This window comes from Staurois parvus, unplaced genomic scaffold, assembly GCF_062004578.1.
Source record: "Staurois parvus isolate SC_StPar_1 unplaced genomic scaffold, SC_StPar_1.0 ptg000151l, whole genome shotgun sequence".
Classification (NCBI taxonomy): domain Eukaryota; kingdom Metazoa; phylum Chordata; class Amphibia; order Anura; family Ranidae; genus Staurois; species Staurois parvus.
Window position 1 is genome coordinate 12,183,696 of NW_028317947.1, and position 26,093 is coordinate 12,209,788.

Consider the following 26,093-nt stretch of genomic DNA (forward strand, 5'->3'; position numbering starts at 1 on the left):
GAGGAAAGTAGGGTGTTCATGCAAACACAGGAAGAACATAAAAACTCAACGCAGACCGTTTCCGAATCCAGAGCTGCATGTATCCAATTCTTAGAATTATTATATAGCTCAATCATCGATGTCCTGAGAAGAAAGTAGTTATGGGCCCGTAAGCAGCTACTTCTCTGCACCCCCACCTTCCCAGTACATACACCCTGGAATAAAATCAACGTCACATGAACATCAGTTGTATGCAGACTCAAGCAATGCATATGCAATATAGCCCGAGCAAACTCTGCTCTATAAATAGAGATACTGTGTACAGTAGAGGAATACGTGCAGTTCGACTACATGCTCACTGATAGGAAACTGTCATAAACGTCTTATCCAGGAGAAACCATCTGTTCTTGGAATATCAAACCCACGTGTAACAACCGGCAACCTTAAACACACAGCAGAAGAGTAATAAGGAACACAAAGCTACATTGTCATTGGTGGAGGAGATGGACTGGGCAATACTGTGCCTATACAATTATCAGATCCCACTATTAGGACACGGGGTGGATAGAACAGGAACTGGATGAAGGAAACAAATGAAAGAGGACAACAAAAAGACAAAAGTGCAATCAGAGAGTAGGGCACCAGGGAAAAGGACAAATTAAAAGCTGGAAAGTGATTCATATTAGGGTTCATGGTAAGGGTAAGATCCAGGAGTTACACAGCTGGGAGCAAAGACTTTCCTACTTCTCATAAAACAACACTGGTGCTTGGCAATTGGTTGTCCAGGCACCGGCACAGGTCTACGGGGTGAGGAGAGTGTGCTTGGCAATTGGTTGTCCAGGCACCGGCACAGTCCTACGGGGGTGAGGAGAGTGTGCTTGGCAATTGGTTGTCCAGGCAGCGGCACAGTCCTACGGGGGCGAGGAGAGTGTGCTTGGCAATTGGTTGTCCAGGCACCGGCACAGGTCTACGGGGTGAGGAGAGTGTGCTTTGTGCTTGGCAATTGGTTGTCCAGGCACCGGCACAGTCCTACGGGGGTGAGGAGAGTGTGCTTGGCAATTGGTTGTCCAGGCACCGGCACAGTCCTACGGGGGTGAGGAGAGTGTGCTTGGCAATTGGTTGTCCAGGCACCGGCACAGTCCTACGGGGGTGTGGAGAGTGTGCTTGGCAATTGGTTGTCCAGGCACCGGCACAGTCCTATAAGGGCGAGGAGAGTGTGCTTGGCAATTGGTTGTCCAGGCACCGGCACAGGTCTACGGGGGTGAGGAGAGTGTGCTTGGCAATTGGTTGTCCAGGCACCGGCACAGTCCTACGGGGGTGAGGAGAGTGTGCTTGGCAATTGGTTGTCCAGGCACCGGCACATTCCTACGGGGGTGAGGAGAGTGTGCTTTGTGCTTGGCAATTGGTTGTCCAGGCATCGGCACAGTCCTACGGGGGTGTGGAGAGTGTGCTTGGCAATTGGTTGTCCAGGCACCGGCACAGTCCTATAAGGGCGAGGAGAGTGTGCTTGGCAATTGGTTGTCCAGGCACCGGCACAGGTCTACGGGGGTGAGGAGAGTGTGCTTGGCAATTGGTTGTCCAGGCACCGGCACAGGTCTACGGGGGTGAGGAGAGTGTGCTTGGCAATTGGTTGTCCAGGCACCGGCACAGTCCTACGGGGGTGAGGAGAGTGTGCTTGGCAATTGGTTGTCCAGGCACAGTCCTACGGGTGTGAGGAGAGTGTGCTTTGTGCTTGGCAATTGGTTGTCCAGGCACCGGCACAGTCCTACGGGGGTGTGGAGAGTGTGCTTGGCAATTGGTTGCTCATGCACCGGCAGTCCTATGGGGAAGAGGAGAGTGTTAAAATGGTGCTTGGCAACTGGCTACTCAAGCACCGGCACAGTCCTATAAGGATGAGGAGAGTGTACTTGGCAATTGGCTACTCAAGCACCGGCACAGACCTATGGGGGTGAGGAGTGCTAAAAGTGGTGCTGGGAAATTTGCTACTCAGGCACCTGGGGTGAGGAAAGTGTTAGAATTGGTGCTTGACAATAGGCTACTTAAGCACCGGCACAGTCCTATAAGGGTGAGGAGAGTGTGCTTGGCAATTGGCTACTCAGGCACCGGCACAGTCCTATAAGGGTGAGGAGAGTGTTAGAAATGGTGCTCGGCAATGGGTCGCTCAGGCACTGGCACAGTCCTACGGGGGTGAGGAGAGTGTTCGAAATGGTGCTCGACAATCAGCTAATCAGGCACCGGCACAGTCCTATAAGGGCGAGGAGAGTGTGCTTGGCAATTGGCTACTCAAGCACCAGCACAGTCCTATAAGGCTGAGGAGAGTATTAATAATGGTGCTTGGCAATTGGCTGCTCAGGACACGGGGGTGAGGAAAGTGTTAGAATTGGTGCTTGACAATTGGCTACTCAGGTACTGGCACAGTCCCGACTTGGATCTTACACAGGTCCTCGTTTCTTCCCTCCTAGGAGGAGCATGAGAGCAAAATAAAGTCAAGTATAAGCCAGAGCAAGGTAAGGCTTTAAGGAGAACCTGCAGGTTTGCCATTTACAGACCCCTGTGTCAATATTATGTCCTGCAGAGAGCTAAGGGCCGTGAAAGGTAATCCAGTGCTTGGCTGGGGTCTAGGAACCCTTCATTCCTGGAAGTAGGTTCAATGAAGGTTCTCTGGGCACCATAGCTCTTAAAGATGGTAGCAGGACAGGTAAGTATAACATCTTCACAGCGTAATATTTTTTTTTTCTTTACAACAGGTTCCCTTTAAAAACAGAGCTCCACCAAAAGGGGAAGTTCTGCTCCTCGTTACGAATTGGCACCTTTGGGGAGCAGGTACCAGATTCTGACAGGTACCCGCTCCCACTTCTGCTCTGACCGCCTAGGTGATCGGAAGCAGAATCCCCCCTCCCCCGTCTTCTGGAACTCACAAAAGCTCCCATAAGACTGCGGGACCATTCACAATGCGCAGCGCTACTCACGCATGCACAGTGGGCATCCCGCTGTGACAGCTTGCAGCTTCACACCTAAGATGGCGGTGCCGGGGACAGAGGGCGGCTGGTGAACACAACACTGGATTGAAGGACAGGTAAGTGGCTGTTTTTTAAAAGACAGAAGCTACAGTTTTTGTAGCTGTTGATTTTTTTACTTTTTTTCTCCAGAGACTGAAGCTCTGCTTTAAAGGATAAGTTTACTTTTGGGAACATGTTACATGTTCCACCCATTTTTAGGGTGGGACATGTAACATGTTCCCATATCCACAACCACCACCCGCCCCAATCAGATAGTACAGGGAGAAGTCTCCCCTTACTATCTGTCAAATTTGAAAACAGCACGGCCATGCGGGGCTCCGCCCACACGGCCGCATCCTACATTCACGGACTTCCGTGAATGAATGAACTGCAAGTCCCAACAGCCTTAGCTATCAGAATATCTGCTTGCTCGCACATCCCTGTATGGCAAGCAGATATTCTGACAGGTCTGCAGGAGACCTGCATGGCATCAGCAATCTACTGATCAATGGTGCAATGCTTTCCAGGCTCCTGTAGACAAAACATAATAAATGCACATTTTTTTACTTGCAAAAAAATGTGCATTTATTATTTTTGTCTAAAGGGTGAACTTATCCTTTTACGGTTAAGGCCAATGGCATTTTGCTTTCACTTTCATAATTACTTAGCCTTTCCACTGCAGGAATTGTTCCATTTCAATCAATCTTTACTGAAGGTTTACTGTAAACCACAAAGAATAAAACATTAATTCCAGGAAAAGGCTGACAAAATGTCCTTTTATATAATATTTGTATTTGGATAAGCTGGGTTTTCTTTTGCCTGCTCAGAGAAGCACAGGTTAAGTTGGCAATTGGTCCATCTTGTGTATTAGTTCAGGGGACAGGAATGTTTTAAATCGTGTTTGGTTTTTGGTTTGGAATTTGGCTTCAAGTTGTTTGGTAGGTTGTCGTGATGGACATTACAGCACACAGACCATGGGGTCCGCTCTTGATCAGTAATGCTGCCCTCCTCCGCTTAATTGCTACCATGTTCTCCTCTTCTTCTGGGTCAGGCATCTTCTTGTTACTCCTATTGGGTGGGTACTGTTGATTTAATGAATGCACATGTGTAACTTATCTTGGCATACAATTTCACTGCAGGAAAGGGAGGGGATGATTTATATCTATACAGAGCAACGACACATCTTTTTTTAGGTTACCTATAGGCAAATGTTTGTTCTGTCTACTATTAAAATCAGCCTTGGCACCATGAAACAGTGGAAGAGTCTAACATTGCATACAGTGGATATAAAAAGTCTACACACCCCTGTTAAAATGTCAGGTTTCTGTGATGTAAAAAAGATGTAATGTAACCTATAAACTGTACAACTCAGTTGGACAACATACTGAAATCTTTTAGGTTTGAGGGAAGTAAAAATAAAAAACTAAAATAATATAGTTGCATAAGTGTGCACACCCTTAAACTAATACTTTGTTGAAGCACCTTGTGATTTGATTCCAGCACCCAGTCTTTTTGGGTATGAGTCTATCAGCATGGCACATCTTGACTTGCCAATATTTGCTCACTTTTCCTTGCAAAAACACTTCAAATCTGTCAGATTGTGAGGGTATCTCCTGTGCACAGCCCTCTTCAGATCACCCCACAGATTTTCGATCGGATTCAGGTCTGAGCTCTGGCTGGGCCATTCCAAAACTTTCATCTTCTTCTGGTGAATCCATTCCTTTGATTTGGATGTATGCTTTGGGTAGTTGTCATGTTGAAAGATGAAGTTCCTCCTCATGTTTAGCTTTCTAGCAGAAGCCTGAAGGTTTTGTGTCAATATTGACTAGTATTTGGATCTGTTCATAATTCCCTCTACCTTGACTAAGGCCCCAGTTCCAGCTGAAGAAAAACAGCCCCATAGCATGATGCTGCCACCACCATGCTTCACTGTGGGTATGGTGTTCTTTTGGTGATGTGCAGTGTTGTTTTTGTGCCAAACATATCTTTTGGAATTATGGCCAAAAAGTTCAAACTAGGTTTTATCAGACCAGAACACATTTTCCAACATGCTTTTAGGAGACTTCAGATGTGTTTTTATAAAATTTAGCCGGGCTTGGATGTTTTTCTTCGTAAGAAAAGGCTTCCATCTTGCCACTCTACCCCATAGCCCAGACATATGAAGAATCCGGGAGACTGATGTCACATGGACTAGACAGCCAGAACTTGCCAGATATTCCTGCAGCTCCTTTAATGTTGCTGTAGGTCTCTTGGAAGCCTCCCAGACCAGTTTTCTTCTCGTCTTTTCATCAATTTTGGAGGGACGTCCAGTTCTTGGTAATGTCACTGTTGCACCATATTTTCTCCACTTGATGATGATTGCCTTCACTGTGTTCCATGGTATATCTAATGCCTTAGAAATTCTTTTGTATCCTTCTCCTGACTGATACCTTTTAACAATGAGTTCCCTCTGAAGCTTTGGAAGGTCTCTGCGGACCATGGCTTTTGCTGTAGGATGTGACTAAAATGTCAGGAAAGACTTACTAGAAAAGTTGAACTTTATTTGGGGTAATAAGAGGCACTTTAAATGATGGCAGGTGTGTACTGGCTCCTATTTAACATGATTTGGAATGTGATTGCTTAACTCTGAACACAGATACATCCCCAGTTATAAGAGGGTGTGCACATGTTTGTTTTTCAATTGAATTGTACAGTTTATAGGTCACATTAATGGTGGAAATTAGTTATCTTTGTCTAATTTTTTTACATCACAGAAACCTGACATTTTAACAGGGGTGTGTACACTTTTTATATCAACTGGAGTATACTTTTACAGGATGAAAGCTTTTTGGACACAATAGGTTTCTATGACTGTTTCTTCAATGATCATAAACCAGGTCCATTTTTTAGGTCTCACGCACACCACAGAAGGCGGGGCCAGTTATATAATACGGCAGCCATACGTGATCAGTGTCTCAAGTATAGGTGAACATACAAACGCCACTCAAGACCGGCCCCAGGAGTCAGACCTATGAAGTATGTAGAGTGGCCTCCGCACTGCTCTAGCCACACCCTCTGATGCGTTTTGCCCCACCCAATGGGACAAAACGTGTTAGGGCGTTTGGCTAGAGCGGTGCTGAGGCCACTCTATATATTTCATTGGTCTGACTCCTGGGGCCGGTCTTGAGCGGTGTCTGTATGTTCACCAATACTGGAATATCTTCAGGACACTTCTCCCTTCATTTCCTCTTGCCAGCTGAGTGATTTTTCTTCCTCGTTTCTAGCTTCAGAGCGGCGTCATTAAAGGATAAGTTCACCTTTCACATGTTACATCTATATTCAAGGTGTAACATGTTACGATCTGACCGCTCCCCGCTTTGACAGCTAGCGGGGGATCTTCTCCCCCCTCACTAGTTGTTACATTTTTTAAAAACCTGGCTGTTCTGTGAATGAGCGACTACAAGTCCCGACAGCCTTAGCAGCTGTCAGCTTTTAGTCCTCAATGAACTACCATGGCGCTGTGGAGCGCCGTGGAAGTTCATTGATTCTTCCTGCCAGTATATCTGTTTGCTCGTACATCCCGTACGACAAGCAGATATTCTGACAATATATAGAAAAATCTTGTGAGCTGCTATTCTAAGTGCAAATGCAAAATAATAACATGAACAATATATGTTCTGTATAAAAATAGTGAATCGCTCACAGCATACCCATACAAATGTGTTAATTATGATAAAACAGCAATCTAGTGCCACGCCCCACTAACAATAAATAAAACAACTTAAATCATCTATCCAATGATCGATTAACCACTTGCCCTCCTGAGGATTTACCCCCCTTCCTGACCAGGCCATTTTTTGCAGTATGGCGCTGCGTTACTTTAACTGACAATTGCGCGGTCATGCAACACTGCACCTAAATTAAATTTATGTCCTTTTTTCCCACAAATTGAGCGTTCTTTCGGTGGTATTTGATCGCCTGTGCGTTTTTTATTTTTTTTGCGCTATAGAAAAAAAAAGACCAACAATTTTGAGAAAAAAAAAACGATATTTTCGACTTTTTGCTATTAAACATGTCCAGTACAAAAACCCTGGGCGGTCTGCGGAAAGGGGACTTAACAGAATCTGGACACTCCCTCTAACAAGGAGGCCCCCAGATCCTGCCCCCCCTCCCCCCATGTGAATGAATATGGTGTCCAAAAAATGTGTCAAAAATATACATATTAAGAAAAAAAAAAAACACCAATTTTGAGACTTTTTGCTATTAAACATGTACAGTAAAAAAAAATTAAAAATCCATAAAAAACGTCATAAATTTAGGCCAAAATGTATTCTGCTACATGTCTTTGCTAAACAAAAAATCCCAATACGTGTAAATTTATTGGTTTATGTGACAGTTGTGTTTAGAAATGGCAGTATAGATGCTGGAATTTTTTTTTTTTAAACTAATAATGGTGGTGATCAGAGACTTATAGCGGGACTGAGACGGACATTCTGGCATTGGGGGGAACAGACTTGGTGTCACTGACATCCCCAGTGGCACCAACACAGTGATCAGTGCTAAAAAAAAAAAAAAAAAAAAAAAAAGACTGACACTGTATTAATGGCACTAGGCAGAAAGGGGTTAACATGAGGGGAGATCAAAGGGTTAACTGTGTGCAGGGAGTGTTTTACTAGGGGGCGGTGCCAGTGTGCTTCACTGTAAGCACACTGCTCTGGATGGCTGTGCTGTGCACAGCCATCCAGAGTAGTGTGCCCGAGCCGACAGGGAGGAGGACTGTTAGTAAACAAAACAGTCCTCTTTCCCGTCGGAGATGCTCGGTAATCACGGGACCCGGTGATGAATAGCGGCGCGGCTCGCGCATGCCCCCTACCCGGAAATGCAAAATCACGTATATATACACATGTGATTTAGCGCACCCCTGCCACCCTGTAGCAGTGTATCTGCTATAGGGTTGTGGGGAAGTGGTTAAACAAGTGCAGGTAAAAAAATGTGCATCTATTATTTTTGTCTGCAGGAGCCTGGAAACCATTGCACCAGCAATCAGCAGATCGCGTTTACAAATGGCAGCCTCCTGCAGATCTGTCAGAATATCTAGTGCCGCGCTCCACTAACAATAAATGAAACTTAAATCATCAATCAACTGATCTATTAAATAAGTGTCCATGCCAAATCTGTGGTTGTTTCCATCCACTATTATGTAGAAATGGAATGCTTCTTAATACACCCCGCATGATATATTGGCTTGCATATATCACATGAGGTGTATTAAGAAGCTTTTTATTTCTACATAACAGTGGATGGAAACAACCACAGATTTTGCATGGACACTTATTTAATAGATCAGTTGATAGATGATTTAAGTGGTTTTATTTATGGTTAGTGGAGTGTGATATTCTGACAGATCTGCAGGAGCCCTGCATGGTACCAGCGATCTGCTGATCACTTGTGCAATGGTTTCCAGGCTCCTGCGGACAAAAATAATAAATGCACATTTTTTTACCTGCAAAAAATGTGCATTTATTATTTTTGTTGAAAAGGTGAACTTATCCTTAACCTACTTAGTGGTTTTCCCGAGTGTAGCTCGGGGCAAAATTTCAATACCAAGAGCGGTAACCCCGAGCTACACTCGGGCTTACCATGCGGCGTTGCTCAGGGGGTCCTTGTAGCACTTACCTTGTCCTTCGCTCCCACGATGTGTCCCCTGCAGCGTCCCCGGCCATCTCCTCCGGCCACACTTACACTCACTTACGGTCAGTATTACCTAACACAACTACTAATGATCACAGAGGTCATCGTATCTCCAGTTATATTCAACACTAATATTTCAGATACTTTAATCCTGCAGAACATGGAAGAAAGCATGGAGGGTCTCATTTAGCTGTATTCAAGGGCATGCAGCCACTCTTGATCAGGAAACACAGATAACGGGATAATAGTTTGCATTCACCTAGTCAGCAATTAAAAAATCAATATGTCTTAAGTTGTGTCAATATATGGGATCCATATCATATACATCCATCACAGTTACAAGCAGCTCTTTTACAAAAGCCAACCAATACGATCACTTCCACTAGTCGGAAATATGAGTAACCACGTACAAACTATGCTATTTTGTCAATATTGCTGAAGTAAAATGTCACCTTGATAAAACAAAAGGATATCGTGTAGCTTCACATCCCAAGGAGCCCGACAAACAAAAGGTTTATTCTCCATTATAGGAAAGTGTGCATCAGCATCAATGTTTCCTGAAGTCATCTGTATGCCAACTATTTTTCAGCAGGGGTCCAAACCTTCTAAACAAAGGGTCAGTTTACTGTCTCAGACTTTAGGGGGGCCAGACCGTGGTAAAATACCCTAGCATTGGAGGGAGGAAGAATATTGTCCCATCACTGGTATTACTGGAAGAAATAGTGTACCATCAATGGTGTCAGTGGCAGGAACAGTGTCCCATCATTGGTGTCAGTGGGAGGAATGGTGCCCCATCGTTGATGTCAGTGGGAGGAACGGTACCCCATCATAGGTGTCAGTGGGAGGAACGGTACCCCATCATAGGTGTCAGCGGGAGGAATAGTACCCCATCATTGGTGTCAGTGGGATAAATAATGACCTATCATTGGTGTCAGTGGGAGGAATAGCACCCCATCATTGGTGTCAGTGGGAGGAATAGCACCCCATCATTGGTGTCAGTGGGAGGAATAGTGCCCCATCATTGGTGTCAGTGGGAGGAATAGCACCCCATCATTGGTGTCAGTGGGAGGATTAGCACCCCATCATTGGTGTCAGTGGGAGGATTAGCACCCCATCATTGGTTTCAGTGAGAGAAGTAGTACTCCGTCATTGGTTTCAGCGAGGCGGAATAGTACCCCATTATTGGTGTCAGTAGGAGGAATAGTGACCTATCATTGGTGTCAGTGGGAGGAATGGTACTCCATCATTGGTGTCAGCAAGAAGGAATAGCACCCCATCATTGGTGTCAGCGAGAAGGAATAGCGACCTATCATTGGTGTCAGTGGGAGGAATAGTACCCCATCATTGGTGTCAGTGGGAGGAATAGTACCCCATCATTGGTGTCAGTGGGAGCAATAGTACCCCATCATTGGTGTCAGTGAGAGAAATAGTGCCCCATTACTGGAGTCAGTGGGAGGGATAGTGTCCCATCATTGGAGTCCGTGGGAGGGATAGTGCCCCATCATTGGTATTAGTGGGAGGGATAGTGCCCCATCATTGGTATCAGTGGGAGGAATAGTACCCCATTATTGGTATCAGTGGGAAGAATAGTGCCCCATCATTGGTATCAGTGGGAGGAATTGTGCCCCATCACTGGTGTCATTGAGAGGAATAGTGCCCCATCATTGGTTTAATAAGAAGGATAGTGTCCCATCATTGGAGTCCGTGGGAGGGATAGTGCCCCATCATTGGTTTAATAAGAAGGATAGTGTCCCATCATTGGGAGAAACAGTGTTCTATTTTATAATAGTAAGAAATTATGCCCCAATGTTGGTGTCAGTGGGAGGAATAGTGTATGAAGCTGTTAAGGATCAATCACATCCCCTGAGGAGTCACCTTCAAATAAAATGTTGGACTTTTAGAAGGAGGCGGAAGAGAGCCAAAATTTGCTGCAAACCTTATGCAGGCCATGCATGGCTCCATTTTAAGCCGTTTCTGAATTGGACGAAATTCAATCTGAACACTGAAGGAGCCAAGCAAAAGATTCTCATCCGAACAGTGCCTGCAGCCAATCAGATGCAGTCACGGTTTCAGTTATCTGACAGCTGTGGTAAGGCAATAGCCATCAGGACAGCTTTGTACACTCATATTGTTTAGCTTGGATGGGGGGGGGGGGGTCCGAACTAGAGAAATCTCAATGGCTAGGCTTAAAGTATAACTAAAGGCAAAACGTTTTATTTTAGTTTTGGACAGAGTGGAGAGGGATTAGAACACTTGTCAGTTTTTATTGCTGTCTGTGCCCCCATTAGGGAGATTCACCCTCTCTATTTGTCCATTATTACTGAAAGTAAAAGAAAATCCTACATTTTGTCTCCAGAAAAATAGTAGAGGGGAAATCTTCCAATAGGGACACTAGCTCTGGTGATGTGGAGGTCCCCAAGGAATTCCTTAAAGGATAAGTTTACCTTTTTAGACAAAAATAATAAATGTACATTTTTGTGCATGTAAAAAAATGTGCATTTATTATTTTTGTCTGCAGGATCCTGGAAAGCATTGCACCAGTGATCAGAAGATTGCTGATGCCATGTAGGTCTCCTGCAGACCTGTCAGAATGTCTGCTTGCCGTACAGGATGTACAGGCAAGCAGATATTCTGACAGGAAGCTATAATGAACTACCACAGAACTCCACAGCACCATTATAGTTCATTGAAAACTACAAACCCACAGCCACTAAGGCTGCCGGGACTTGCAGTTCATTCATTCATGGAAGTCCGTGAATGGGTGACGCAGCCGTGTGAGTGGAGCACGGCCACGCTGTTTTCAAATTTGACAGTACGGGGAGACTCCTCCCTGTACGATCTGTCAGACGGAGGGGGGGGGGTTGGCGAGCGGTGGCTGCGGCTATAGGAACATGTTACATGTTCCACCCTAAAAAGGGGTTCCCAAAGATGAACTTATCCTTTAATCCACACTTCCTCTACTTATTCCAGACAATTCCTCGCACAATCCCTACATCTGATTTTCAAAAACTCCACCGATTATTCTCCAAGTTCATTTGGAGTGATTCCTGTCCCAGACTTCATCATAGAGTACTGACACTTCCGAAGTTACAGGGTGGGGCTTGGGGGTCCCAGATGCCTCACTTTACCACAAATCAATATTTTTTTTTTTTATACCAGGATTCTGGATTAATTTCACAAACGTATGGGTTCAACTGGAAACCCACATGACTCCCATAGACCTCTGTGCCTTACCTTGGCTGTCTCCCAGAAACATACATGACCTTTTGGAACCACACAATTTCCAACTTATGGCTATCACGTTATATGGGCCCCATGATGCCTTTTCTAAGTAATTCTGCCTTCCCGCCAGCCTTTCAAACCCTTTACTTTTGAAACGTGGAATAAAATAGACTTCTCCAGTAGCACAATCTGACCCATCGCTTACATCCATGGCTCATGCAGAGGGACAGACACTCAACGCCTCTCAGTGGTTCCAAAAACAGCAGACCTTATCTTTCCTACATTCTATTCGCAGACTGTCAGGTATTTTTGCTCGACTACCTGTATTTGAATCATTACGTCTCCAGAATATCCCCAACTCACACTATCTCCAAGTTTCCCTTACCTCCTTAAAGTGGAGTTCCAGCCAAAAGGGGAAGTTCCGCTTTAAAGATTGGTCCCCCACTCCCCATTAAGGATTGGCACCTTTGGGGGTACCCAAAATTGACAGTTACCCGCTCCCACTTACGCTTCGATCGCCAAGGCGATCGGAAGTTGTCCTCCCCCCCCCCCCTTCCCTGTAGTCTTGTGGGACCGGTGACAGGTCCCAGAAGACGACGAGACCATTCAGGGAGCACAGCACTACTCCCGCATGCGCAGTGGGCACCTGGCTGTGAAGCCGCAAGCTGTCCCATTACAGAGATTTCCCTTCACTTCCTGTCCCATAGCCAAAACAAGAAGTGAGGGGAAATCCCTGCAAATTTAAAGGATAAGTTCACCTTTGGGAACATGTTACATGTTCCACCCATAGTTCTCATAGACACTGCACTTTATTATTTATTTACACTTTTTAGTATATATTTATAATATATATTGAATATTTTGAGTTTAATATTGGATTGTATATTGCACAGATATATATTTTGCACAGATTTTTTAGCACTTTCATATATTTATTACTATATATGGGATTGTAGGTTTAGCGCTGCACTTTATATCATTTATTATTACGGGGAAAAGTCTCCCTATACTGTCAAATTTTAACATGGCCGCGTCACTCATTCATGGCCTTCTGTGAATGAATGAACTGGAAGTCCCAACAGCCGCTAAGGCTTGTAGTTTTCAATGAACTACCAAAGTGCTGTGGAGCGCCGTGGTAGTAAATTGAAGCTTCCTGTCAAAATACCTGCTTACTTGTACATCCTGTACAGCAAGCAGAGATTCTGACAGGTCTGCAGGAGATCTGCATGGCATCAGCGATCTACTGATCACTGGTGCAACGCTTTCCAGGCACCTGTAGACAAAAATAATCAATGCACATTTTTTAACCTGCAAAATTTATTATTTTTGTCTAAAAGGTAAAAACTTATCCTTTAAGCAACCAGAATTTTATTGAAGCAGATCATCAATTGCAGCCTACATATTTCTCCCCAGAACTACATCCCCCAAGAACCCTTTCCCTACACAGATAAAAAGGTATTTTTTTTTGTATTTCCAGCATGAATTGCAGAGATGTATTTTTTTATTATTATTTTATTCACTGTAACACTGCAGCAGTAAGATGAATGGCTGAGTAAAAATAAAAACTTTTTGCAGACTGGACTCCTAAGTCCATTTAAATGCAAAATGTTTGTCTCTGACAGGTCAACTGTCAGACGCCTGTTGCTGGTCTGTTCTCTAATGGTGCAGACTTGTGCCACACTGTCCTCATCTGTCAGTGATAATAGAAATAAAACCTGCAGTTTAGCCTCAATGGATGTAAGGAACAATCCTATCATCAAAAGAAGATCCCTCCCATTGGCATCACCCTCCACCTCCTCCTCCCTTCCTTTGCTATTAAGCCGGGGCAATTCTCTCTGCACTAATCATGGGAAAGGGATGCAGAACACGTCTCAACCTATTAAACTGAGTGCTTCAGAGGAATGCACATAACTTATGGGACAGGACAGCGATGCCAATTGTAGCATCCCAGCCAAGTGGAGGGGACGCAGGCTTAACCCCTGACAGACATCTCTCTATTGTATACCTACAGACAAGGTGCAGATAGTATTCCGCAATGCTGCACTGGAGGGAGAGAAAAAGTAAGCAAGACAAGCCTAAGAATTACAAATAAATTCAATAAAGAAGTATAAAATGCAATGTGACAGCAAGAGAAAGCTACCAACAACAGTAAACTATTGTTAATATTGCTACTCTTTGGAAGGATCTGCTTTGTACACAGCAGATATAAGTATAATAATTACAAATTTTATCATTGTTGATTTCATTTTCTACTTTGTTTCTGTTTTTTTTTCCCTGACAAAGCTTTACCGGATAGGAAATGAGAAGTTTTCAAAAGCAACTCAGATTGATATAAATGCTTTTCTTTAGAAGAGAAGACAGATTTTTATTGTCTGTGTCCCCATTGCAGATTTTCCTTCACTTCCTGTCTGGTAAAACCGCTATCAGCGGGAGAGAAAGTGAGAGAAATATTACAGAACCCAGGATAGCAGTAAAAACCTGACAGGGGGTTCTAATCTTTCCCAATGCCATTCAAAACAGAAAAAACAACCTTTTTGGCTGGATTTACACTTTAATGATCTGCCTTTTAGTAAGCCATGCAGGGCAATGCAAGTAAATGTGATGGCAGAAAGGGGATCCTCTCCCCTGCAGCTGCTATCACATTCAAAATCGGTGTGGCTGTGCAATATGTGGATGAATAAACTACAAGTCTCAACTGCCACCACTGCAGACGGCTTGTAGTTGTCAATAGACTGCAATGGCACTGATGAGCACCCTTATAATCCATTGACACTTTCTTCAGTTTTCAATGTTAAAGTCCGTACGGAGAGGGCCATGGATAACGGGGTACCACCAGTCCTCTTGTAATGGGCCCAGGCCATCAGGAGGGCCAAGGCAGCTGGTTGAATCAGATGTGGGTAGGGAGGGTGATTGTCACGACGAGGGGGTGGGGGGGAGCAATTACTGGAACAGATCCCTTGTATGGCTGACTCTGCAGCAGCTGATCGCTGGCTTCTTCTCCTCTCCCTCCCTACTGGCTTTTAGCTGCTGTAGAGAGCCATACATGGGATCAGTTTCAGTAATATCCCCCCTGCCGCACCCATCACCCTCCCTGTACACAATACATTTCCTCCTGCTGCCCAGGCCCCCCATGTGTGCCCTCAGCCGTGCAGTGCTGCTGGCTTCCCTCCTCTCCTTTGCACCAGCAGCTGCAAGCACATATTAGGATCCCTCAGGATGGAGAGTGGAGGGAGGGTCTGGTAAACATGTCACATTTACCAGCCCCTTCCTATTCTGAAGGGACTGATCAATCCTGATCAGTACTGATCACCCACTGTGTTCACTCATAACTGCAGCAGTAAACAGTTTTTTTTATGGGGGGCAGTCAGGTTGGTTGTATGTATTATACGTTTCTAGCAGCAGCCCTGTGTACAGAGGTACGGGCAAGAAAGCTGAAGGACGTGCCTGCAGAAGCTTGACATTACTTCAATGATCATGGGTACAATGCTTTGCAGGCTATTTTAGGAAAAAATAATAAATGCATGTTTTTTTCCTGCAAAAATATGTGCATTTTTAATTTTTCCCTGAAAGATGAAATTAGCCTTTAATTGTCCCCCCCCCCCTTTCCCATCCGTCCATATGTTTCTTTCCTTTACAGTCACCCTACCCCAGGAACCAAAGAAAATACCCATTACTTTTGGGTATGGAAGTGCAAAGTCATGGACTTTCTCCATGTGACAGTGCTTGGCCAATCAATTTTGCTGCACAAGGAGTTCATAGTCATGCATAAGCTACAACTTTGGTGACTTGTAGCCTAGAAAAGACTTTCCTTTGTTCTTGGCGGCTAAATGGAGTGACAGAAAGAAGAGTCGACAGGTATATGCTGCTGGTGAGAGTACTATTTAAGTCAACCTGTTTCTTTCTCTTCCATGGGCAAGGTACAGATTCACTTTAAAGGTCAATATATTGTTAGAGGTTTGAAAACATTTAATGCAACATTGGAGAAGGACAACTAAGGTCTAGGCGATCACAGTGGAAGTGGGAGCGGGTACCTATCAATTTTGGGGTACCCAATCCCCATAGGTGCCAATCCTTAACGAGGAGTGGGGGACCAGTCCTTAAAGCGGAACTTCCCGTTTTGAGTGGAGCTACGCTTTAAGGTAAAATACCTTCTAATACATGTGCCCCACACCACCCCCCCTAAGCACTTACCTGAGACCTCTCTCAACCCAACACTGTCCCCAGCTACAGCAGCACTCTCCCCTCTTCCTGCTTTCACAGGGCACATTGGCTCCTGCTGCTGTCAAGTCAAATCCTGTGGAGGAGAGAGTGGAGAACATGTTTCACGTGTCTATGGGCGCACACAGCCCAGCTTGGGAGCACACATGCACAAGTGCCCCCGCAGCACCTGGCTTGCTGAGGGGGCACCAGCAGAGAAGAAGGAGCACACAGCGCCGATGAGGGGGGGGGGACTCCAGAAGAGGAGGTAAAAGACCGTTCTGTGAATTACCATTACACAACTTGTTTTTTTTTGTTTTGTTTTTTTAATTATAAAAAAAAAAACTTAGCATTTACAAAAACTTTAATGAACATGACCTCAAATTAAATAAATCATTAACTGAATACACAAACATATGATAAGTCTTGACATGCACAAGCATCAGAGACCACCCTAAATTCAAAATAGAAAAGTTTGGTGACATTGGGAAACCTTGGTATCCAGGCTTACCAACTGGGCTATCCACTATCTGGAAGCAGCCCTGAATAGCTCACCTCTGAGCTTGGTAGCCATCACCCAGACTTTTCTATATATCACAGTACAGAGCAGCAGAGCTCAGAGGACTCGGAGAGAGCTGACTTACTGTGTGTGTCAGTAGTAACAGGTTGGCTGTGGTCTTCTCTGCGACAGGTCCCTGCAGAAAGGGCTGGATCTCTGCTTGCCGGTCTCTGTACACAGTGTCTGTACTTCCTCACTCCGATCCCAGCCTCCCTCCACGTTAACTCATGGAGGCCTGGAAGGAAAGCAGCCTGTGGCACCGGCAGAAAGAACTTTTCACTTCTAGAAAGGAGATCTCTAGACGAGAGCAGCACTTATCCACAGATATTGGCCACTACATGACCTAAAAATAGAAGAAAGATTTGAAAAGAATGAATTAAAACGACAGGCGGTGCTTCTACAGACTATATCCAGGAACTTACACTCTGTTGGGCGTGTTTAAGATGTTACAATGTATTTACCACTTACATTCAGATGTGGCAGTTGTTTTATCTGCAGAGACAACACTGTAGGACTTCAGTCGGGTTTTATAGCTGTATGTGTCTGACTGGGGAGATTTCCCTTCATTTCCTGACCTATAGTGACCGAAACCCCATCTTGGGCAGTCACTGACACAGTTGTCTTCATTGGAAGATTTCCCTTATGTTTTTGTTCTGGTGACAACTCAAAATTTAGAATTTTTTTCTTAGCCTGGTGCAGTGTGGGGAACCGCATGTGATTCGGACTGGAATCGCACAGCATTCAAATCACATGCAATTCTTTACAGTGCGATTTGAGCCCGTTCATTTTGTATGCATGCACTTTTCTTTTACTGCACTGGAATCGATTTGCATTGATGTTCGCACCCATGGGTTCCAATTCAGCTAATCGCATTGCGTTTCGCGGACCATTTTTGGGGTGTCGTTAACTTACCATTGACACCCGCAGTGGATCACATAAATGGAGTGCGATTGTGATGCGGTGTGAAAAACGCACAGGAATTGCGGCACATCCTACACTGCAACAGTGTGAATCAAGGCTCAGTGTCAGACTCTGAGTCCGTGGTCCTGAAGACAAAGAGAAAGAGTAAAGCTAGCCATACATGCTTTGAATTCTCTTGTTCATCCCACAAGGGAAATCAACAAATTCCCCCATCCACGCTCAACAGCGTGTATGGAGGAATCTCTCCTGCCGCTATTGCACTCTGCAACGTTTAAAGTCTAGAAAGTAACCCAACCCAGCTTCTGAACGTGACCAAATCCTCTATTGATTCATACGACTAAGGCCCCATGTGCACGGGACACTTCTGAATGATGGAAACTGACTGCTGGAAACGTACGTTAAAAAACGTCTGTTTAACCGCATTTGCATAACGCGTTTATGTGCGTTTGCGTTTAGAAGCATTTTTTAAAAATAAACACAGGAGAACCTCCCAAATTCCCAGAATGCACTGAAATGTGGTAAATTAACTATTTCAGACTGTTTCAAGGAAATACAGAGAGTAGAAGCAGAGACAGCAGTATTTGTTGAGATAATTAGGTGTGAGTTGCTCATTGACATTTCTTTTGTTTCCAAGGGTGGGAAAGATGTCTGGTGGAGGGAGTCATTAAGGTCAGCTGGCAGGGGGTCTTCATGAGGAATTTGAGGTGTGAATGGTCATTAACATATCTTTTGTTTCCAAGGGTGGGAGAGGTCTGAGGTGTGAATTGGTCATTACAATGTGTGACAAGCTTGGTAGGAACATCCTGTGTTCAGTGTTTTGTCCATCTGAGTACCTTGAAACCGCTTTCCATGCATTTTCATGATGAAAAAAGGCTCTGGACAGCATCGGGAACTGGAAGAGTTAAAAAAATTTCAAACGCTTATAAACGCGATTTGCTGCATTTAGCCACATTTACACAAGTTTTGCGTTTGAAACGCGGATAAAATCACTGCTGAATGCAAGTTTTCTGCGTTCAAAAAAAACGACTGTAAACTCAAATGCCTGTAAATGACTGTAAACGAAGATGTGTACATGGACACACAGGAAAACATTAGGGAGAGTTCAGGGGCTGCTGATAAAAACGCTGAACAGCTCCTAAATGTGAGTTTATCAGCTGCAGTGTACATCAGCCCTTATTCATCGTCACCCAGAGTCCACATCAGTATTGGTAAAGCCCTGATGATGGGGAAGCTGTGTGGCCTCAAAATGCGTTGGATCATTGATTCAATATAAGTTTTGAATACATTCCCACTTTGCCGCACTCTAACAAATCTTTTGCGTAGTGCGTCAGTTTTTTGACTAAACATTGCATTCACTTCCTGAGGTTTCTGTGACATTTTCTCGGAGGCAGCAGAAATACTTCTTAGTTGCCCCAGAGGCTCATCACTAGTATAGCTGTGACAAAATAAAATCCCAACATGAAAGCTCTGTTCCCGCAAGGTTCCGCTGCCAGTAATCCACCACTCCAAGTATCCGCCATTGCATTTTTAGAGCTGCCAACACCCACAGCTTTCAGAATGGCCAAACAGTGACTGCATCTAATTGAATGCCAGCTTGGTTGACAATTTTCCAGCTGGCTCCTTCAATTTTTCAGTTGAAAATTTGTGGAGTTGGGTGGTTACGACAGGGCCACCCAAGGCTGGAATTCAGGACAAGGAATCAAACAATATATGAATAGTGTATGGCTAACATAAATCTTCAAAGGTTGGGACATAGACAGTAATAAAAACCCAATAGAGGGTTTTAACACCTCAGGAACATTTGGGTTTCCATACACTTTAAGGTGCCTAAAGACACTGTAGACAAAGAACATTTGCAGTTTATAGTTTGATCAGGTTTGTGTATCTGTACAGAAGCTCCACTACCTGAAATCTGAGCCTTTTTCTATTGTATCGTTTGGCTGGATAGATTTTCCTGGACGATTATTGCGGTTTTCCACCATGACAGGCAGATACCTGCCATAGCCTTCATTTGTAAAAGACTCATATTTTCAACCAGCCTGCATGATTGTACAATGATTATTGTAATAATGGCTGTTTGGGCACCATCTGTCTGTAGGCACCTATAAGATGGTCATATTCAATGGAAGGTGGTTGCATGATTGTACAATGATCACTTGTAATAATGGCTGTATGGGCATCATATGTCTGTAGGCACCTATAAGATGGTCATATCCAATGGAAAGTGGTTGCATGATTGTACAATGATCACTTGTAATAATGGCTGTATGGGCATCATATGTCTGTAGGCACCTATAAGATGGTCATATCCAATGGAAAGTGGTTGCATGATTGTACAATGATCACTTGTAATAATGGCTGTATGGGAATAATATATCTGTAGGCACCTATAAGATGGTCATATCCAGTGGAAAGTGGTTGCATGATTGTACAATGATCACTTGTAATAATGGCTGTATGGGCATCATATGTCTGTAGGCACCTATAAGATGGTCATATCCAATGGAAAATGGTTGCATGATTGTACAATGATCACTTGTAATAATGGCTGTATGGGCATCATCTGTCTGTAGGCACCTATAAGATGGTCATATCCAATGGAAAGTGGTTGCATGATTGTACAATGATCACTTGTAATAATGGCTGTATGGGCATCATATGTCTGTAGGCACCTATAAGATGGTCATATCCAATGGAAGGTGGTTGTATGATTGTACAATTATCATTTGTAACAATGGCTGTTTAGGCATATGTCTGTAGGCACCTATAAGATGGTCATATCCAATGGAAAGTGGTTGCATGATTGTACAATGATCACTTGTAATAATGGCTGTATGGGCATCATATGTCTGTAGGCACCTATAAGATGGTCATATCCAATGGAAGGTGGTTGCATGATTGTACAATGATTACTTGTAATAATGGCTGTTTGGGCATCATCTGTCTGTAGGCACCTATAAGATGGTCATATCCAATGGAAGGTGGTTGAGGGCAACTGGATCAAGATTTCTCATCCAATCTCCTTCCCTGACAAGTATTTATCTCCAAATATTAATGGTCACATGGGACTATTGTTTGTCAATGCTAGGTCAATACAGAGAGGTGAAGGAGGGGCACTGCAGGTTCCTTCTGGGGTCAGCCTATCATGTAAAAACACTACTGATTGGGCAATGTTTTCTTATCTGCCCAATCACTGCTTCCCCAGATCGGCCTTAGTTGAAGGTACCAGCAGTTGTTCCATAGACATCAGACTGCTAACTGGTCCACCAGAAAAATGTTGGTTATCTTATGACTGCTCTAGTAAGAAATTTATACAAATTAAAATAAAAATAGAAGATCAGATCTTGGTTTCAGTTTCTGAAGAACAAGAGCTGAAGTCTTATTGGTTGCAAGACCAGCTGCCTATAATACAACATAGAGGTAAGCAAAGTCTATCATTATTATTATACAGGATTTATATAGCGCCAACAGTTTGCTCAGCGCTTTACAATATAACGGGAGACAATACAGCAACAATGCAGTTCAGTACAAGAGGGAAAGGAGGGCCCTGATCCTTTGAGCTTACAGTCTAAGAGGAAGAGGCTGTACAAAACGTAATAGCTGTGTGGGATGGACTGGTAGGAGGAATAGAAGATTCTGTTATTAGCTGAGGGCAGGATAGGCTTCCCTGAAGAGACAGGTTTTCAGAGATCGCCTAAAAGTGGGCAGATAGATTGGGTTAGAGAGTTCCAGAGGATGGGGGAGGCTCTGAAGAAGTCCTGGAGCAGAGCATGGGAGAAGGAGACAAGGGAGCTAGAGAGCAGGAGGTCGTGGGAGGAATAGAGCACGGTTTGGGTGATATTTGGAGACAAGATTGGTGATCTAATTGGGGGCAGAGTAATAAATGGCTTTATATGTGATTGTTAATGTTTTGAATTTTATTCGTTGGGCAATGGGAAGCCAGTGGAGGGATTGGCAGAGAGGGATGGCAGATACAGAACGGTTAGTAAGGTGGATGAGTCTGGCAGCAGCATTCATGATAGACTGAAGAGAGGATAGCCTGCGATTAGGTAGGCCAATGAGGAGGGAGTTGCTACCACCTCTGGAGTGGTCCTACCCAGATCAAGCTCACCTTCTGGGCCCTCCTGCCTAAATCACGCCTTTCTGGGTGGTCCTGCCCCTACTTATGCCATAAAATTGGCATCTTTGCACAGCTTTTCTGTGTTCCCAACGGTAAAACTGAGGGGTGGGGAGCAAATGGAATGGGACCACCATCAAAAAGCGAATCTGTTCCTTTGTCCTGCACAGACAAAGCCCAGGCTCACTTTAAAAGGTTTCAGACACTTGTAGAAGCCCATTAGCAAACGAGAACCCTATACCAACCCACCTAGAAGTGAATAAATCCTTGTTTGTGGAACTAATCAGTAAAACATTATCCAATGTAGAATACATAAAAACCAGAGGGCCTGACCACTTTAAGTACTGCAACAGACAGTGCTGGGCGGAGCCCGATATAATGTAAAAGATTATCTTAGACAATTTATTGAAGTGAATAAACATATGAGTCTGAATGTAAACGCATTCTGGCAGCTGAAACGCCAAAACCAGATTTGAAAAGTGCTTGATACATCCAGACATAGGATGCCAGCCTGTGTGAGTCATACCAAGGTGCGTCCTACTCCACCTACCTATAAGACCAGGATCAGACAATTAAGAAGAATGGCCCCTGAGGCCTAGAATTCTGAACCCAAGCCCTGACTGCTCTATCTGATAGGCTGCTATAATGGCGTCCTATTAATCTCATAAATAGTAAATCGATTTCTGCAGAGTCAAAGGAAAGCCAAGAAAATGAGGGATATAAACATCACAAACAGTATTCAATAATAAATCATGAAAATCTCTGTTTGCCCTTTGGGTGTGTTAATTGGAACTTTAAAGCTGAACTCCGGCAAATGTCTACATCAAGGACTAAATACACACATGGAAGCTGCTATACCTGCAAAAGGATTTGTATTTATGTTCATCCTTTCCTGATATGTACACAGCTCTGCCGTACAGCCAGGTGGATGACAGCACTTTCTCTGTTACAGTAATGAATACAGTGCTTTCATCTCTCCACCACCAGCCTGCTGATTGGAAGGAGCAGCAGCAGACTGATGGGGTATCCCTATGGTCACTCAGCTCTCCTTCCGTCAGCATGGTCGCTTTATGTTAGCACGACTGATTGGCTCCTAGTATTGTCCATCCTTCTCTCAATCTGCCATTCAGCTGGGTGTAAGAAACCACATTAATTTCAGGTGTTTGCACTAACTACATTTAGAAAATACATTTAATGATCTATTTATGAATAAAAAGCTGCAATCACGGATGTCTTCTCTATATGCCTGGGGTGCAGCTTTTGTGTGCTCGTCTTTCGACTCCAGAAAAAGTCAATAGAATGACACAGCCCCCTCCCTCCTTCTTTTCGCAGTGTCTAACTGCTGGTCCAGCTAATCAGCCCCTCCACTCCCCTCACCTTCCTTCCTAACTCTCTATGTTGTGCTGGCCCAGCTAATCAGCCCCTCCCCTCACCTTCCTTCCTCTTTATGCTGTGCTGGTCCAGCTAATCAGCCCCTCCCCTCACCTTCCTTCCTCTTTATGCTGTGCTGGTCCAGCTCATCAGCCCCTCCCCTCACCTTCCTTCCTCTTTATGATGCGCTGGTCCAGCTCATCAGCCCCTCCCCTCACCTTCCTTCCTCTTTATGCTGTGCTGGTCCAGCTCATCAGCCCCTCCCCTCACCTTCCTTCCTCTTTATGTTGTGCTGGTCCAGCTCATCAGCCCCTCCCCTCACCTTCCTTCCTCTTTATGATGCGCTGGTCCAGCTAATCAGCCCCTCCCCTCACCTTCCTTCCTCTTTATGCTGTGCTGGTCCAGCTCATCAGCCCCTCCCCTCACCTTCCTTCCTCTTTATGTTGCGCTGGTCCAGCTAATCAGCCCCTCCCCTCACCTTCCTTCCTCTTTATGATGCGCTGGTCCAGCTAATCAGCCCCTCCCCTCACCTTCCTTCCTCTTTATGTTGTGCTGGTCCAGCTCATTAGCCCCTCCCCTCACCTTCCTTCCTTCCTCTTTATGTTGTGCTGGTCCAGCTCATTAGCCCCTCCGCTCCCCTCACCTTCCTTCCTCTTTATGCTGTGCTGGTCCAGCTCATCAGCCCCTCCCCTCACCTTCCTTCCTTCCTCTTTATGTTGTGCTGGTCCAGCTCATTAGCCCCTCCCCTCACCTTCCTTCCTTCCTCTTTATGTTGTGCTGGTCCAGCTCATTAGCCCCTCCCCTCCCCTTCCTTCCTCTTTATGCTGTGCTGGTCCAGCTTATCAGCCCCTCCCCTCACCTTCCTTCCTCTTTATGTTGTGCTGGTCCAGCTCATCAGCCCCTCCCCTCACCTTCCTTCCTCTTTATGCTGTGCTGGTCCAGCTCATCAGCCCCTCCCCTCCCCTTCCTTCCTCTTTATGTTGTGCTGGTCCAGCTCATCAGTCCCTCCTCTAACCTTCCTATCCCTTTATGTTGTGCTGGTCCAGCTCATCAGTCCCTCCTCTAACCTTCCTAACCCTTTATGTTGTGCTGGTCCAGCTCATCAGCCCCTCCCCTCACCTTCCTTCCTAACTCTTTATGTTGTGCTGGTCCAGCTCATCAGCCCCTCCCCTCCCTTCCTAACCCTTTATGTATCTGTTGGGGAAGCGGAAAAGGGTATCACTTGATTGACAGCTCTAAATCTGCTGGGGCTGCTGACACATCCATATCCAAGATGGCGACACTCAGCAGCACAAGGGTGGCTTTTACGGGTACATGACATACCTAAAATACGTGAAATGCCTATAGAATCTTATAGTAAGATTATTGTTGAAGTATGTGCAAACAGTATGTGCAAAAGATCACTTTTGGGTGGGGTAACCCTTTAAATAACTTAAAATGACACTAAAGCTTTGTTTTTTTTCCCATTAAAATAATAAACATGTTATACCTACCTGCTCTGTGTAGTGATTTTGCACAGAGCAGCCCTGATCCTCCTATTTTCAGGTCCTCCCGGCACTCATGGCTCCGCCCCCTGCCAAGTGCCCACCAGAGAAACTGCTTCCTATGGGGGGCACTCTTGTGGACTCGCTCCCAAGCCAGACTCTTAGCGTCTATTCAGACACACAGCCCGGGTCGGCCCAGCCTCCCACTCACAGGTTTTGACTGACAGCAGAGGGAGCCAATGGCTGCTGCTGTCAGCCCAGCCTGTGAGAGCCGGGAGAGGAGAAAGCTGCTGAAGATGTTGTGCACAATGCTGGACTGAGATCGGGCTCAGGTAAGTATTTAAGGGAGGGGCTGCATGGGGAGGTTTTTTACTTTAATGCAGAGAATGCATTAAAGTGCATCTGAGTGCCACAAACCAAACATGCTATACAATTCATTTATAACCACTTCCCATCCAGCCAATGTATATAAACGGCCAGACAGGAGCAGTGCAGGGGTGAGTTGCCGTTCATAAATGGCGCCCGCCATTTTAGCCTGTGCGTGCTCCCTGGGATCCGATGCCCGCTGTGTCTGGAGGACACCGATTGCTGTACGGGACCTCTGAGTGAGGTCCCGATCATGTGATCACTGATTGGCCAATCAGTGATCACATGAATAGTAGTAAGCAAGATGTCACTTGCGGACATCATTGCTTACTACTAGTGAAATCTGTGAATGATCACAGAGAGCACATGGTGCAAGGCTATTCACAACAGCCTTGTACCATGTGACAAGCTGTGACTAATCACAGCTCTCACAGTATTTTTCAACGGTTACAAGAATGCAGCCAGAGAGAAGGAGAAATGATTGCTTTTACAGCCTTTATGGCTGTATGTAAAAGTAAAAAAAAAAATCATCACCCCCCACAAGTAGTACAGTGTCACTATGGTGACAGTGTACTGCTTGGTTGACAGTATGTTAAAAAAAAACTAAATACATAATAATATAAAAAAAATAAAAATGTAAAAAAGTTTTGAAAAATTATAATTTTGGGTTATAAACTAATTTGGGTTGTTTTTTTTTTTTACTAAACAGATAGCTGAATACATTTTGGACAAGATTTATGAACAAAGATTATTTATTTGCAAAAGTTTATAAGGAAAACACTTTTTTTCAAACTTTTTGGATTTCTTCATTTATATAGCAAAAAATAAAAATAAAAATCCCAGTGGTGAATAAATACCACCAAAATAAAGTTTTATCTGTCTCAAAAAAATGCTAAAAAATTCATATGGGTACAGTGCTGCATGACCGCGCAATTGTCATTCAAAAAGTAACAGCGCTGAAAGTGAAAATTGGCCTGGACAGGAAGGGGGTGAAAGTGTCCGGATTGGAAGTGGTTAATATTCAATACAAACTCCTCCATCCATCCAAGCCTCAATGCTTTATTTTGCTGAGAAATCATTTTAAAAAACATCTCCTGACATTTTGGGCAGGGCCCATCTTGAGTAATGGGAGATGATTTATGTAGCAGTTACTTCCTGGAATCCATCTATCCTTAGCTCAGGCATTGGCTGAGCTGAGAACCCCTCCT

At 44.5% G+C, this 26,093-nt stretch overlaps 1 long non-coding RNA gene across 1 annotated transcript in view; it reads right to left on the reverse strand.

Annotated features, from left to right (window-relative positions):
- Window positions 1-3,662: 3,662 nt before the first annotated feature.
- The window catches only part of LOC149464482 (uncharacterized), a 45,823-nt gene continuing 23,392 nt past the window's right edge, over window positions 3,663-26,093 (reverse strand). The window contains exons 2-3 of the long non-coding RNA XR_016312358.1: window positions 16,712-16,969; window positions 3,663-4,060 (exon numbers count right to left, since the gene is read on the reverse strand). This is a non-coding gene — a long non-coding RNA (uncharacterized LOC149464482). The remainder of the gene's footprint in view (window positions 4,061-16,711; window positions 16,970-26,093) is intronic.